The following is a 16,721-nucleotide window of genomic DNA, read 5'->3' on the forward strand; positions in this document are numbered from 1 at the left end:
GATCAATTATAAAGATTCCTTCCTATGTAACCGACTCCATGTAACCCTAGATCCCCCGGTGTCTATATAAACCGAAGGGGTTAGTTCGGAAAGGACACACTCATTACCATAGTAATATAGGCTAGACTTCTAGGGTTTAGCCATTACGATCTCGTGGTAGATCAACTCTTGTAATACTCATATTCATCAAGATCAATCAAGCAGGAAGTAGGGTATTACCTCCATAGAGAGGGCCCGAACCTGGGTAAACATCGTGTCCCCCGTCTCCTGTAACCATCGACCTTAGACGCACAGTTCGGGACCCCCTACCCGAGATCCGCCGGTTTTGACACCGACATTGGTGCTTTCATTGAGAGTTCCACTATGCCATCGACGAAAGGTTCGATGGCCCCTTCAATCGTCGATAGTGACGCTGTCCGAGGAGAAACCTTCCTCCCCGGACAGATTTTTGTGTTCGGCGGCTTCGTACTGCGGGCCAACTCGCTTGGCCATCTGGAGCAGATCGATAGCTACGCCCCTGGCCATCAGGTCAGATTCGGAAGCTTGAACTACGTTGCGGACATCCGTGGAGACTTGATCTTCGACGGATTCGAGACCGCGGCGATCGCTCCCCCTCGCTCCGATGAACATGACTTAATTCTGTCATCGGATCACGTCCAGGAGATGGTTCCTGTTGCTGCAATGGCCTTAGAGCCGGAACAGATCGCGCCGTTCGAGGCCACAGAGTCCGCGGCGTTGGAGCTGCACACAGACTCGACACCTTGCAATACGTGCGTTAATGGAACTCCGGACTCGTCTCCGGCCATAAGTTCCGAACCACGAACGTCTGCAGACACCGAGCTGGATCGGTTATCGATTTTCGAATTTAGTGCCGCAGACGTCTTCCAGCACTCACCTTTGGGCGATGTGCTAAACTCTTTAAAGAACCCGTCCCTGGAGAGGGACTCACAGCTGAACCATGTCCGGTTCGAGCTGGAAGCTGATGATGGAGAAGTTCGCTTCCCACCCGCCACCCACTTCATAGCCACTGTCGAAGACTTAACCGACGAGCTTGATTACGGCTCCGAAGACATCGACGGTATGGACGACGATACCGACAAGGAGCAAGGCCAGGACCCGCCATTCACTGCACGATGGACGACCACTTCCTCGTATGACGTCTACATGGTAGATACACCGAAAGATAATAGTGGCGACGGCAAGGAAAAACCAACAAAGGAGGACCCTCCCGAAACACAACCAAAGCGCCGGCGTCAGCGGCGCCGCTCTAAATCCCGCCGCAGCAGGGATAGCAACACCGGCACAGGAGACGACAACACTCCGGATGGTGCCGAAGACACAGAAGAACCCGATGAACAAACTGCCGAACATAACAATCAGGAACCAGGGCATGTCAGCCCTGACGAACAGGTCATAGAAGAAGACTCGGAGGACGATAGTTACCGTCCGCCCTCCAAGGAGGAGACGAGTCTCGGCAATGAAGACTTCATCGTGCCTGAGGAGCCTCGGGAGCAGGAGCGCTTTAAGCTTCAGCTCATAGCCACTGCAAGGAGCCTGAAAAAGAAACAGCAGCAGCTCGAAGCTGAACAAGATCTGCTCGTCGACAGATGGACTGATGTCCTAGCAGCCGAAGAATACGGCCTCAAGCGTCCAGCCAAGAGTTACCCGAAGCGCAGACTGCTACCTCAGTTTGATGAGGAGGCGCCGGAGCCCATACCTCCCTTGCGCGATACAGAACGACCACCACACGGTCGGGACAGGGTGGTGGACCGACCACCACGCGGTCGGGATAAAGCGGCGACTCAGGCCGAACAGCAGCCCGCCCCACCGCCACGTAAAAATAGAGACAAAACAGCTCGGGATTATACATACGACCTTCGGTAGGACCTGGACAAGAGAGCAGGACACACCAGATCAATCTACGGATCGCGAGGACGTTCTTCGACTCGTGACGACGGCTACTTATACGGACGTGACAAACCCAGTCACGCCCGGGCCGATAACTGCAGGCGGACTCCATCGGAGGTGCGCCGCGACGCGGCCCGATATAGAGGAGCCGCACACCCTCTTTGCTTCACAGATGAAGTAATGGATCACGAATTCCCCGAGGGGTTCAAGCCCGTCAATATTGAATCATACGACGGAACAACCGATCCCGCGGTATGGATTGAGGATTTTATCCTCCACATCCATATGGCCCGTGGAGACAACCTCCACGCCATCAAATACCTCCCACTAAAGCTCAAAGGGCCAGCTCGGCACTGGTTAAATAGCCTACCTGAAAATTCCATCGGCAGCTGGGAGAACTTGGAAGAAGCTTTCCTTGACAACTTCCAAGGTACATATGTCCGGCCGCCTGATGCCGATGACTTAAGCCACATAGTTCAACAACCTGGAGAATCAGCCAGAAAATTCTGGACCAGGTTCCTAACCAAAAAGAACCAGATTGTTGACTGTCCGGACGCCGAACCCTAGCGGCCTTTAAACACAGCATCCGTGACGAATGGCTCGCACGCCACCTCGGCCAGGAAAAACCAAAATTCATGGCAGCCCTTACGGCACTCATGACCCGCTTTTGCGCGGGTGAGGATAGTTGGCTGGCCCATAGTAAAAACACAGCCAACGAGGTAGGCCCCTCCGAGGCCAAAAGCAGCACCGGCAAGCTCCGGCGCAATAGACACAAACGCCGAAGCAATGGCGATAACACCGATGACAGTACGGTTCACGCCGGATTCAGTGGCTCCAAGTCCGGCGAGCGGAAGAAACCCTACAAAAGGAATAGCGAGGGACCATCCAGCTTGGACCGCATACTCGACCGTCCGTGCCAGATACATGGCACCCTATACAAACAAGCCAATCATACCAACAGGGATTGTTGGGTTTTTAAACAAGCGGGCAAGTTAAATGCCGAGAATAAGGAAAAGGGATCACAAAGTGAGGACAACAACGAAGAGCCCCGGCAGCCGAACACCGAGGGGCAGAAGAAATTTCCTCCTCAAGTCAAAACGGTGAACATGATATACGCTACACACATCCCTAAAAGGGAGCGCAAGCGTGCACCCAGGGACGTCTACGCGGTTGAGCCAGTCGCCCCAAAATTCAATCCATGGTCGTCATTCCCGATCACTTTTGATCGTCGGGATCACCCAACTAGTATTCGTCATGGCGGTTCGGCCGCACTGGTCCTCGACCCAATCATCGACGGATTTCACCTGACACGAGTCCTAATGGACGATGGTAGCAGCCTCAACCCACTCTATCAGGATACAGTACGTAAAATGGGCATTAACCCCTCGAGAATCAAGCCCACCAAGACTACCTTTAAAGGAGTCATACCAGGCGTAGAGGCCCGTTGCACGGGCTCAATCACGCTGGAGGTGGTATTCGGTTCCCCGGACAACTTCCGAAGTGAAGAACTAATCTTCGATATCGTCCCCTTCCGCAGTGGCTATCACGCACTGCTCGGACGAACAGCGTTTGCTAGATTCAACGCGGTGTGATACGTCTCCGTCGTATCTATAATTTTTTATTGTTCCATGCCAATATTATAAAACTTTCATATACTTTTTGGCAACTTTTTATACAATTTTTGGGACTAACATATTGATCGAGTGCCCAGTGCCAGTTCCTGTTTGTTGCATGTTTTATGTTTCGCAGAAACCCTATATCAAACGGAATCCAAACGGGATAAAAACAGACAGATAATATTTTTGGAATATTTGGAGAATATGGGAAGAAGAATCAACGCGAGACGGTGCCCGAGGGGGGCACGAGGCAGGGGCGCGCCTGCCCCCCTCGTGGGGCCCCCGTAAGGCGGTTGCTACTCTTCTTTGGCCGCAAGAAAGCTAATTTTTGGAGAAAAATCTGGGCGAAGGTTTCAATCCAATCGGAGTTACGGATCTCCATATATATACGAAACGGTGAAAGGGCAGAAGACGAGAACGCAGAAACAGAGAGAGACAGAGAGACAGATCCAATCTCGGAGGGGCTCTCGCCCCTCCCATGCCATGGAGGCCAAGGACCGGAGGGGAAAGCCTTCTCCCATCTAGGGAGGAGGTCAAGGAAGAAGAGGAAGAAGGGGGTCCCTCCCCCCCCCCTCTCCTCCGGTGGCGCCGGAACGCTGCCGTGGCCACCATCATCATCACCGCGATCTACACCAACACCTCCGCCATCTTCACCAACATCTCCATCACCTTCCCCCCTCTATCTACAGCGGTCCACTCTCCCGCAACCCGCTGTGCCCTCTACTTGAACATGGTGCTTTATACTTCATATTATTATCCAATGATGTGTTGCCATCCTATGATGTCTGAGTAGATTTTCGTTGTCCTATCGGTGGTTGATGAATTGCTATGATTGGTTTAATTTGCTTGTGGTTATGTTGCTGTCCTTTGGTGCCCATCATATGAGCGCGCGCGTGGATCACACCATAGGGTTAGTTGTATGTTGATAGGACTATGTATTGGAGGGCAAGAGTGACAGAAGCTTCAACCTAGCATAGAAATTGATGCATACGGGATTGAAGTGGGACCAATATATCTTAATGCTATGGTTGGGTTTTACCTTAATGAACATTAGTAGTTGCGGATGCTTGCTAATAGTTTCAATCATAAGTTCATAGAATTCCAAGTCAGGGATGACATGCTAGCAGTGGCCTCTGCCACATAAAACTTGCTATCGGTCTAGTAAACTAGTCAATTGCTTAGGGACAATTTCGCAACTCCTACCACCACTTTTTCACACTCGCTATATTTACTTTATTGTGTCTTTATCTAAACAGCCCATACTTTTTATTTACGCGCTCTTTATTATCTTGCAAACCTATCCAACAACACCTACAAAGTACTTCTAGTTTCATACTTGTTCTAGGTAAAGCGAACGTCAAGCGTGCGTAGAGTTGTATCGGTGGTCGATAGAACTTGAGGGAATATTTGTTCTATCTTTAGCTCCTCGTTGGGTTCGACACTCTTACTTGTCGAAAGAGGCTACAATTGATCCCCTATACTTGTGGGTTATCAAGACCTTTTTCTGGCGCCGTTGCCGGGGAGCAATAGCGTGGGGTGAATATTCTCGTGTGTGCTTGTTTGCTTTATCACTAAGTAGATTTTATTTCCTGTTATAAGTTGTTCTCTATCTTTAGTTATGGATATGGAACACGAAATACCAAAAAAATTAGGTGTACTTGCTACTCATGGAGATGGGGAACCTCCTAAAACCCTCGATGCTCGTTATGTGATAGATATTATGTACTACTTTGATAATCCTGAGAAAACCCCATTCAATTATGTAATGGGAGACACGTTGGACCAACGAGAATACTTTAGGGATTATCGCTTGACTCAAAAAGGGAAACTACTATGGGATCAAATTCATATGTTGAAGTGGTATGCTAGGCAACTATGCTTGAGATATGATTATACTTGTTGCTCTAGGATGAAGGCTCCACACCTTCCCTTTTCATGCGAATTTAATGATAATGAAACCTTGGCTTCTTATGCTAGAGGTATATATGATTACTATGATGTGGAACAAATAGAAGAATTTGTTGCTTTTATGGGTGCTTATGAAATTGAATCTATGTTCAAAGAGTTTGAAAATCTATGATGTTGTTTATAGACCTGAAAATTTTGCTATCCTCAAATATTGCTATGAGAATTATGAATTCAATTCTGATATTGATGCATTTATTGAGAAAGTCTCCGCTGTCCAAGAAGAGACTAATATTTTACAGGAGTTTATGGAAAAAGAAATTGATGAAACTGTGAGCTCATTGGATGAAAAAGATGATGAGGAGAGCGAAGAACAAAAGGAGGAAGAGCGGATTAGCTACCCATGCCCACCTTCTAATGAGAGTAACTCTTCAACTCATACATTGTTTAATTTCCCTTCGTGCTTACCGAAGGATGATTGCTATGATGACTGTTATGATCCCGTTGATTCTCTTGAAATATCCCTTTTTGATGATGCTTGCTATGCTTGTGGCCAAGATGCCAATATGAATTATGGAGATGAACTTGCTATAGTTCCTTATGTTAAACATGAAATTGTTGCTATTGCACCCACGCATGATAGTCCTATTATCTTTTTGAATTCTCCCGGCTACACTATATCGGAGAAGTTTGCCCTTATTAAGGATTATATTAATGGGTTGCCTTTTACCGTTGCACATGATGATTTTGATGAATATAATATGCATGTGCTTGCTGCTCCTACTTGCAATTCTTATGAGAGGGGAACTACATCTCCGCCCCTTTATGTTTCCAACACGAAAAAATTGCAAGAAACTGTTTATACTATGCATTGGCCTTTACTATGTGTGCATGAATTATTCTTCTATGACATGCCGATGCATAGGAAGAGAGTTAGACTTTATCATTGCTTGATATATGTTACTTTGTGCTCACTACTAAATGCCAAATCATTGCTAATTAAAATTGGCTTTGATATACCTTGGGATCCGGGTGGATCCATTACTTGAGCACTATATGCCTAGCTTAATGGCTTTAAAGAAAGCGCTGCCAGGGAGACAACCCGGAAGTTTTAGAGAGTCATTTATTTCTGTTGAGTGCTTTTATATAGTTTAAAAACAAAAAAATAAAGAGGGGAACCTAAAACTTTTCAAAAAGAAAAGTGAAAGTGAGATAGACGAGCATTGTGAAAGTGAGGGACGTCCTTGAACTTTGTTCATGCCCATGGAAACTTTGTGAATCTTAATTACAGAAACTTTTCAACAAAAATAATTATCCCCTTGTACAATTCCATTGTATTATAAAAATAATGTGCCAAGGTTTGCCTTTAGGATGTTTACAATGCTTGATGGTTTGTACGGTGCAGGACAGAAACTTTGGCTGTAGTGCGCGATTTTTAATTTTTTTACTGGAATGTCAAACGGTTATGATTCTTTTTGCACTGTCTTTCTATACAAATTGTTTATTTTTCCTAATTTTGGCAGAATTTTTCAAGTATCATAAGTATGGTGAATGTTCAGATTATTACAGACTGTTCTGTTTTAGACAGATTCTGTTTTTGATGCATAGTTTGCTTGTTTTGATGAAACTATCAATTTATATCATTGGATTAAGCCATGTGAAAGTGCAACTATCCCTGGGTGGTTTTGGTAATTCCTAACAACATATAGCTCATTGAGCTAATGCTATTTCAAGATAGATACTTCGGGAAAGCTCAATGATTGGTATGGCATGGATTAGAAAGTGGACCCTTCAAAATGCTAAGGACAAAAGATTGGCTCAAGCTCAAAGCACAAGACTCTACATTTTCTATTTTAGTGATCCAAGATCACATTGAGTCTATAGGAAAAGCCAATACTATTAAGAAGGGATGAGGTGTTGCTTAATGAGGTGCTTGCTCAAAATGCTTAGTGATATGCTCCAAAACCCTCCACTACTTTCTCATATCCACATATTTCCCCCACCAAATATCCAACTCGGCCCCACCGATTCTTTCTATCCGGCGCCACCGAGTTCAGTTGACATAGCCACTGCCAGAAACCCTAGTCTTTTCAGTCTCACCGATTGGGATCTCGGTCTCACCGAGATGGGATTGTAATCTCTCTGTTTCCCTTCGTAATGTTTCGGTCAAACCGAGATGAGCGATCGGTCCCACCGAGATTGCAATGCAAACACTCTGTTTCCTTTTCATAACGTTTCCTTCCAACCGAGATGAGTGAATCGGTCCCACCGAGTTTGCCTGACCAACTCTCTGTTTGACTATTACCAAAATCGGTCCCACCGAGTTTGTGTAATAGGTCTCACCGAGATTACGTTATGCCCTAACCCTAATGATATCGGTCCCACCGAGTTGACATGTCGGTCCCACCGAGAATTCTAACGTTCACATTTTGAACTAAATCGGTGTGACCGAGTTCTCTGAATCGGTCCCACCGAGTTTGGTGATTTGTGTGTAACGGTTAGATTTTGTGTGGAGGCTATATACCCCTCCACCCACTCTTCATTCGTGGAGAGAGCCATCAGAACATGCCTACACTTCCAATACATATTTTCTGAGAGAGAACCACCTACACTTGTGTTGAGGTCAAGATATTTTCCTTCCAACCACATAAATCTTGATCTCTAGCCTTTCCAAGGTTCTTTCCACTCAAATCTTCTTTCTACCAAATCCAATCCTATGAGAGAGAGTTGAGTGTTGGGGAGACTATCATTTGAAGCACAAGAGCAAGGAGTTCATCATCAACACGCCATTTGTTACTTCTTGGAGAGTGGTGTCTCCTAGATTGGCTAGGTATCACTTGGGAGCCTCCGACAAGATTGTGGAGTTGAACCAAGGAGTTTGTAAGGGCAAGGAGATCGTCTACTTCGTGAAGATCTACCCTAGTGAGGCAAGTCCTTCGTGGGCGACGGCCATGGTGGGATAGACAAGGTTGCTTCTTCATGGACCCTTCGTGGGTGGAGCCCTCCGTGGACTCACGCAACCATTACCCTTCGTGGGTTGAAGTCTCCATCAACGTGGATGTACGATAGCACCACCTATCGGAACCACGGATAAAAAATCTCTCTGTCAACATTGTGTTTGCTCCCTCAAACTCCTCCCTTTACCTTCATATGCAATTGCTTTACATTCCGTTGCTATACTCTTAGAAGTGCATGTGTAGGTTGATTGCTTGACTTGTGCTAAGTTGTTAAAATCTGCCAAGAACTAAAATTGGGAAAATGCTAGATTTTTATTTGGTCAAGTAGTCTAATCACCCCCCTCTAGACATACTTTCGATCCTACAAGTGGTATCAGAGCTTTGGTCTCCATTTGCTTTGATTTCCATAGCTTTTTGTGGTCATAGCCTTGGTTTCACAACCTAGGAGAGTATGGCGTCTAGCGAGGGAAATTACCACCGTAGAGGTCCTTACTTTGATGGTACAAATTTTGCTAGTTGGAAGCATAAGATGAAAATGCATATTCTTGGACATAACCCCGCCGTTTGGGCTATTGTGTGTATTGGCTTGCAAGGTGAATTCTTTGATGGGAGAGAACCAAACCGTGAAGCTACCGCGGAAGAGTTGAAGATGCTACAATACAATGCTCAAGCTTGTGATATTCTCTTCAATGGATTGTGCCCCGAAGAATTCAACAAAATCAGCCGTCTTGAGAATGCAAAGGAAATTTGGGATACTTTGATTGATATGCACGAAGGTACCAACTCCGTCAAGGAATCCAAATTGGATGTGCTTCAAAGTCCACTTGACAAGTACAAAATGAAGGATGGTGAAGGTGTCGCCGAAATGTACTCTAGGCTTGCTCTCATCACAAATGAGATTGCCGGCTTGGGAAGTGAAGAGATGACCGACAAATTCATCATCAAGAAGATCCTAAGAGCCTTGGATGGAAAATATGATACCGTGTGCACATTGATCCAAATGATGCCCAATTACAAAGATCTAAAGCCAACGGAAGTCATTGGAAGAATTTTTGCTCATGAGATGTCACTCAAGGATAAGGAAGAGCTTCACAACAAGTCTAGTGGTGCTTACAAAGCCTCGTGTGATGCTCCCACATCATCAAGTGAGAAACAAACCTTCAATGAAGAATTGAGCCTAATGGTAAAGAACTTCAACAAGTTCTACAAGAGTAGAAGCAAAGAAAGAAGTTCCAAGTCAAGGTCCTACAATGACAAAAGATCTTCTAGTCGTGAGCGTAATTCCTACAATTGTGGAAGACCCGAACACTACTCCAATGAGTGTACGGCTCCCTACAAAAGAAGAGAAGATTCTCCCAAAAGAAGAAGTAGAAGAGAAGAATCACCACCAAGAGAAAGGAGGAGTAGAGATGATCGTTATGAACAAAGACCCTCTCGGAGAAGCAAGGACTCGGAAAGGAAGGATAAGTCTTCAAGGAGCTACACAAAAAGAAGACATCAAGCTCATGTTGGTGAATGGGTATCCGACTCCGACTCCGACAATCACTCCGAAAGAAATTATCACTCCGACTCCGAATATACTCAAGATGAAGGTGTTGCCGGTCTAGCACTTGTGTCAACCAACTCCTACGACATATTTGACTCACCAAATGAAGGAATTGGAAGATGCTTCATGGCCAAAGGTCCAAAGGTAACACATCGCGAGTATGTTGATTTCAATAGTGATGAAGATGATTTTCTAGGTGATGATGATTTACTTGTTGACAACTCTAGTGATGAAAACTATGATGAAACGTCAACTAATCATGTTAATCAAGATAAAACGAATGATGATGATAAGAAGGAGATTGAGCGTCTAACTAAAGAACTAAACACTCTTAAGTTAGCTCATGAAACTACCTTGGAAAATCATAGAGAACTTTTAAAGACCCATGATAAGCTACGCTTTGAAAAGCTCAACCTTGAGTAAGAGCATGAGTTTTTAAAGGCAATCAATGATGATCTTCGCAAGAAAAGTTCTTCTTACATTGCCAAGCGTCTACTCTTGTCTACTTACATGCCACAAGTTAAATCTAGCAACAAGAAAGATGATTCATCTAGTAGTAACAACAATCATGCTAAATCCAATGTTGTTGCTTCTAGTAGTTCTCTTGATTCCACTAATGATTCTCTTAGCCAAGTTACACTTGAGCAAGAAAATAGCTTATTGAAGGGAATTATAGAGAAAGGTGTTTACAAGAGTCTTGCCGGAAGTAAGCAATTTGAGGAAATTGTACGCAAGCAAGGAAGACACCGGAAGAATCAAGGTGTTGGTTTTGAACGCAAGTTCAATGCCAATGGAGTTGAGTGGGAAGAAGATCAATACCCCAAGACGAAGTTTGTTCCTCAACAAGAGAAGTATGATCCTACTTCTTTCAAAGGGACACAAGCTCAAGATGATCTTCCACCACAAGACCACAAGCAAAAAGGCAAGGACAAGCTTCAAGAGGAAATTGATGCATTTGAAGAAGCACCCAAGGCCTTGGTCAAGTGGGTTCCCAAGACTACATCAAGTTCTACTTCATCAAGTACAACTACAACTCCGAGGATTCCCATCAAGATGGTGTGGATCCAGAAGAAGAAGAACTAGAGAGATCTTGAGGGTGACTCCGCCAACATACTTCACTCTTATCATTTTGGCGAGAACAAGTGCAAACAACTTCCATATCTTGCACTAGTTCAAGGAGTCACAAACCCTCTTGTTGGTAAGACAAGGGACAAGGTAACCCAATGCTTTCATGGACATCATCTTGTGTAGGCATCACTCTATGTCTATGGATATCCTTGTTTGTTCCTTGTGGGACTAACCTGTGTAGGTATTGAAAGTGCAACTCACTCCAAAGGATTGCTCCAAATGATCTACATCAACATTGAGCATCTACATCTTCAACACCTACATGAAGTCATCATCGACAAAGCCCAAGGTTAGTTCATCCCTCTAAGGGGGGATATCACATCTAGGGGGAGCTTTACTCTAATCAATTGAGTTAAAGAAACTCTAATGGTGTGAACACATCAATGTTTTATGTAAAAGTGGTAACCCCACTTGTGCTTGAACGATGAGTATGACCTATGATCAAATGTTCTCATTTGACTCCTAAGTCAATATACTCATATATAGATGACCTAGTCATCGCCAAATTACTTGATAGATGCTAGAGTGTTTGTGCATGCTTTGTCACATATTTCATTTGCCATTTTATTGTGTGAGCATGTTGGTTGCATACTTTACTCATTCGAGGACATCCATTTGTAGTTTTGATTGTTTGGCTCTTTCTCTTTTGCCAAATGGATGGACAAGAATGCCTAAGAACTCCCTCTAGCTATCTATGCTTTTCTCATCTCAAACTCTATTCATGCTACATCACAAAGTTTGATCAAGTCAGATTTGAACCACTCTGTGTGAGGAGCACTCGGAGTTCCCGATTCGTCATAGACTTAAACCTCCAAACCCTCTTTGTGCATCTCGGTCTGACCGATTCATCCTTTTCGGTCCTACCGAGTCACTAAGTTGATCTAGGGTTTTCAATCTCGGTGCAACCGATTAGAACCTTTCGGTCACACCGAGTTGCAGTAACTGCCTGCAATTTTGCATCTCGGTGCCACCGAGTCGTTCCACTCGGTCACACCGACAGGGTCAGGTTATATATACCGACGGGCCAAATTTTGGAAATTTTTCCGAACCTTCTCACCCGCGCATAACCTGCTCTGCCTCTTCGGGTCTCCGGATCGTCCTCTCGTCGCCAGCGATCTCCCGCCGATGGTCTTCGCCACCGTCAACGGAAATCTTCACCGCCGTTGCCGCCGTAGCAAGTTCGTCGTCGAACTAGGGTACGAACTTGATCTTTGTGCTAATCCTTTACTCCGATTCTTAGCACATTGCTTTGCCATGATTCTTGCCACGATTGAAATCATCCTGTCCAGCGAAAACATCCCGTAGATTAGTTTTGATTTGAAAATTTAGGGTTAGGTATCCGCCGAATTCATCTCGGACCGACCGAGTTGTAGAAATCGGTCTCACCGATTTTGGCTTAGGCCAGAGCACACGCGTTTTTGGTCTAACCGAAAATTGCAAATCGGTGTGACCAAGTTCGATTCTTTGTGAAACCCTAGCAGTCTCGGTACCATCGAACTGTGACTCGGTCTGACCGAGTTCACTAGTTTAGGTTCCAAAAGCTGCTTCGATATCACCGAGTTTACAAATCGGTAGATCCGAAATGCTTTCTGTGAAGAACTAAAACTAAGTTTTTAAGTCATCCTTTTTGCAAAACTCCTATACTTTGCGATGCTCATCTACTCTACCTCATCTATAACCTATTCATAGGGTCTGCTGTTAGAGTATTTGCAGAGATGTCTGACCAGAGTGATAGTCAGAACAGGTCTAAAAACAGGTGCAGATGAGTGAGGGTTCAGATCCCTCTGGCAGCTATGATGATGGCAGTAGGAGCACTCCCAGCAATCTGCCAAAGGCTGCCACCAGGACAAGGAAGAAGAGGAATTCTGACTCTAAAGATGAAGATTATGTGGTAGTTGAAGATGAAGCCACTTCAAAGAAGAAGGTGCTAAAGAAAGAGTATGGCACAGCTACAACAAAGCCTGGTATGAAAACTAAGATGCCAGCAAGAAGACAGCCAATGTCAAAGCCAAGGAAAGTTGCCACAGGGGAAACCATGAAGTTCACCATTGAATCAGATGATGGTGAAGCAGCAGGTGATGGTAAGAAGAAAAGGGCCAGAACCACTACTGCCAGAGTTCTTGGCATGCCCTCAATGAGGAGAGATTCAGAAGAAGAGGAAGAAGAACAGGATGCTGCACCAGCACCCAAAGCTCAGAAGCTTATGGGAGATGCTAACAAATCAGGGGCTGCTCCATCTAAGCCCAAAGCTTCTCCCAAGGCTGCTGCTCCAGCTCCAAAGCCAAAACCCAAGAGGAGCACTAGGAATATCCCTGCTGAAGAAAAGAACAAGGCCCCAGTGCCTCAAGCTGCTGAAGAAGAAGATGATGATTCTGTTGTTTTGAGGAAGCTGAAGCCCAAGATCCCTGACCACACTGATGCACACCCAGTTGCAGAGAACATGAAAATCAGGAAGGATGCAGGATTGAGACTATGGAGATAGTCTGATCAATATGCTAACAGGAGAAGGACTACTGTTGACTATAGGTTTCACACTAAGGAACAACAGGGCTTCTATCAGACTGTTTTGCTTGACAAGAAGCCCAATGTGTGTGATATGAGATGGGTTGACTGGGAATTCATCAAGGAAAATGAGGATCACTTCCCTGGAGTGCTTGATAGCTTTAAGGCATGTGGAGTGGATACTTTTGTTGCCCAGAAGCTCACCAAGTGGAATGATGAGCTCATCATGCAGTTTTACTCCACTACCCACTTCTATCCAGATGGAAGGATTGTATGGATGTCTCAGGGTACTAGGTACCAATCTACAGTTGATGAATGGGCCAAGCTTATAAATGCTTCTGAGGAACATGAGGATGACTTGGACATTTATGCAGAGAAGAAGAAAGACCACAACAGTATGGCTAACATGTACAAGGAGATCCCAGATGCTGCTTTGGATACACATAAGTTTGGATCAGTTCACTACCTGTTGTCTGGTCTGCCAACAATCAACTGGATCTTAAGGCACACACTGCTACCCAAGTCAGGTGATCACAAGATGATCAGAGGACATGCTATAAACTTGCTGCACATATTTGATGTCCCACAGAAGCTCAAAGTCATGAGCCTGATTGTTGAAACAATCAAGAGGACTGCAGCTGATCAGAAGAGAAGTTGTGGGTATGCCCCACACATTCAGGAGCTAATCAACTCAAAGATGGGCAAAGGCAAGTACATCTTGGATAAGGAGCACCTGCCCATCTATCCTGAATTTGAAATAACACTGTTGTGATGAATGAGAATGAACCATCTTCAGCTCAAGCACATGAAAAGAGAGAGAAGGCTAAGGCAGAGAAGGCTGCAAAGATTCCAACAGCAGAGGAGGCATCTCAGGTATTCTTGAAGAGCAAGCAAGACCAGCTTGGATATCTGATCCAATCCACCCTGAGGATTGAGAAGGGCTTGGCCACCCTGACCAAGAACCAGGAGAGTCTGGAGAGGATCATTGAGCAGAAATTCTATGACCTTGATGTCAAGGTGACAGAAATCCAAACTGCAGTTGAGCAACTTCAGGAGGAAGCAGAGGAGAAGAAGGGCAAGTCTACCACAGATGCTTTTGCCAGAGTGCCCAGAGGACAGCGATCTATTGCAGTGCCAGTGACAGACACTAGAGCCATAGCATCAGCACCAGCAGCTACAGCTCCAGTTCCACCTCCAGCAGCTACTCCACCAGCTCCAGCTACTTCATCAGAAGCCTTCGTCCTTGGAGTTCTCTCAACACCACCTCCCGAAGATCAAGCCTGAGAGTCGTTTAGCACTATGCATTTTCGAACTTTTTGGTAACTTGTTGCCAAAGGGGGAGAAAAATGTATAGATCATAGGCTTCGAGAGAGAGTGTTGGTTTTTATCTCTCTTTGCACTTATTTGGTTTGGTTTGAAACTTTATTGTGTGCTTGTGTGAGCTACTTGTGAGATACTTGTTTGATCTTGTGTTTGATCATATGCTACCCTTAATGCTTTGTTGGATGATATTATCTCTTATATCCTAGATGATCATTCACTTGTTTTGGTGATGAGTGCATGCTTTAACTTCTATCATTTTGAGCGCTCCACCAAGATGTATGTGACATGGAAGAGTAACCCATGATCCTAATAGATTGTGCATTTGCATTCAAAAGTAAATTTTAAATAATGCACAAATTTAGGGGGAGCTCTGCTTATCACATACTTCTCAAAGCGACGATGTTTTTCAATACTATTTATCATTTGTCGAAGCTTTGATCTATATGTTGTCATCAATTATCAAAAAGGGGGAGATTGAAAGTGCAACTATCCCTGGGTGGTTTTGGTAATTCCTAACAACATATAGCTCATTGAGCTAATGCTATTTCAAGATAGATATTTCAGGAAAGCTCAATGATTGGCATGGCATGGATTAGAAAGTGGACCCTTCAAAATGCTAAGGACAAAAGATTGGCTCAAGCTCAAAGCACAAGACTCTACATTTTCTATTTTAGTGATCCAAGATCACATTGAGTCTATAGGAAAAGCCAATACTATTAAGAAGGGATGAGGTGTTGCTTAATGAGGTGCTTGCTCAAAATTCTTAGTGATATGCTTCAAAACCCTCCACTACTTTCTCATATCCACATATGTCCCCCACCAAATATCCAACTCGGCCCCACCGATTCTTTCTATCCGGCGCCACCGAGTTCAGTTGACATAGCCATTGCCAGAAACCCTAGTCTTTTCGGTCTCACCGAGATGGGATTGTAATCTCTCTGTTTCCCTTCGTAATGTTTCGGTCAAACCGAGATGAGCGATCGGTCCCACCGAGATTGCAATGCAAACACTCTGTTTCCTTTTCGTAACATTTCGGTCCAACCGAGATGAGCGAATCGGTCCCATCGAGTTTTCCTGACCAACTCTCTGTTTGACTATTACCAAAATCGGTCCCACCGAGTTTGTGTAATCGGTCTCACCGAGATTACGTTATGCCCTAACCCTAGTGATATCGGTCCCACCGAGTTGACATGTCGGTCCCATCGAGAATCCTAGCGTTCACATTTTGAACTAAATCGGTCTGACCGAGTTCTCTGAATCGGTCCCACCGAGTTTGGTGATTTGTGTGTAACGGTTAGATTTTGTGTGGAGGCTATATGTACCCCTCCATCCACTCTTCATCCGTGGAGAGAGCCATCATAACATGCCTACACTTCCAATACATATTTTCTGAGAGAGAACCACCTACACTTGTGTTGAGGTCAAGATATTCCATTCCAACCACATAAATCTTGATCTCTAGCCTTCCCAAGTTGCTTTCCACTCAAATCTTCTTTCTACCAAATCCAATCCTATGAGAGATAGTTGAGTGTTGGGGAGACTATCATTTGAAGCACAAGAGCAAGGAGTTCATCATCAACACACCATTTGTTACTTCTTGGAGAGTGGTGTCTCCTAGATTGGCTAGGTGTCACTTGGGAGCCTCCGACAAGATTGTGGAGTTGAACCAAGGAGTTTGTAAGGGCAAGGCGATCGCCTACTTCGTGAAGATCTACCCTAGTGAGGCAAGTCCTTCGTGGGCAACGGCCATGGTGGGATAGACAAGGTTGCTTCTTCATGGACCCTTCGTGGGTGGAGCCCTCCATGGACTCGCGCGACCGTTACCCTTCGTGGGTT

This window comes from Aegilops tauschii, chromosome 2 (assembly GCF_002575655.3).
Source record: "Aegilops tauschii subsp. strangulata cultivar AL8/78 chromosome 2, Aet v6.0, whole genome shotgun sequence".
NCBI lineage: Eukaryota > Viridiplantae > Streptophyta > Magnoliopsida > Poales > Poaceae > Aegilops > Aegilops tauschii.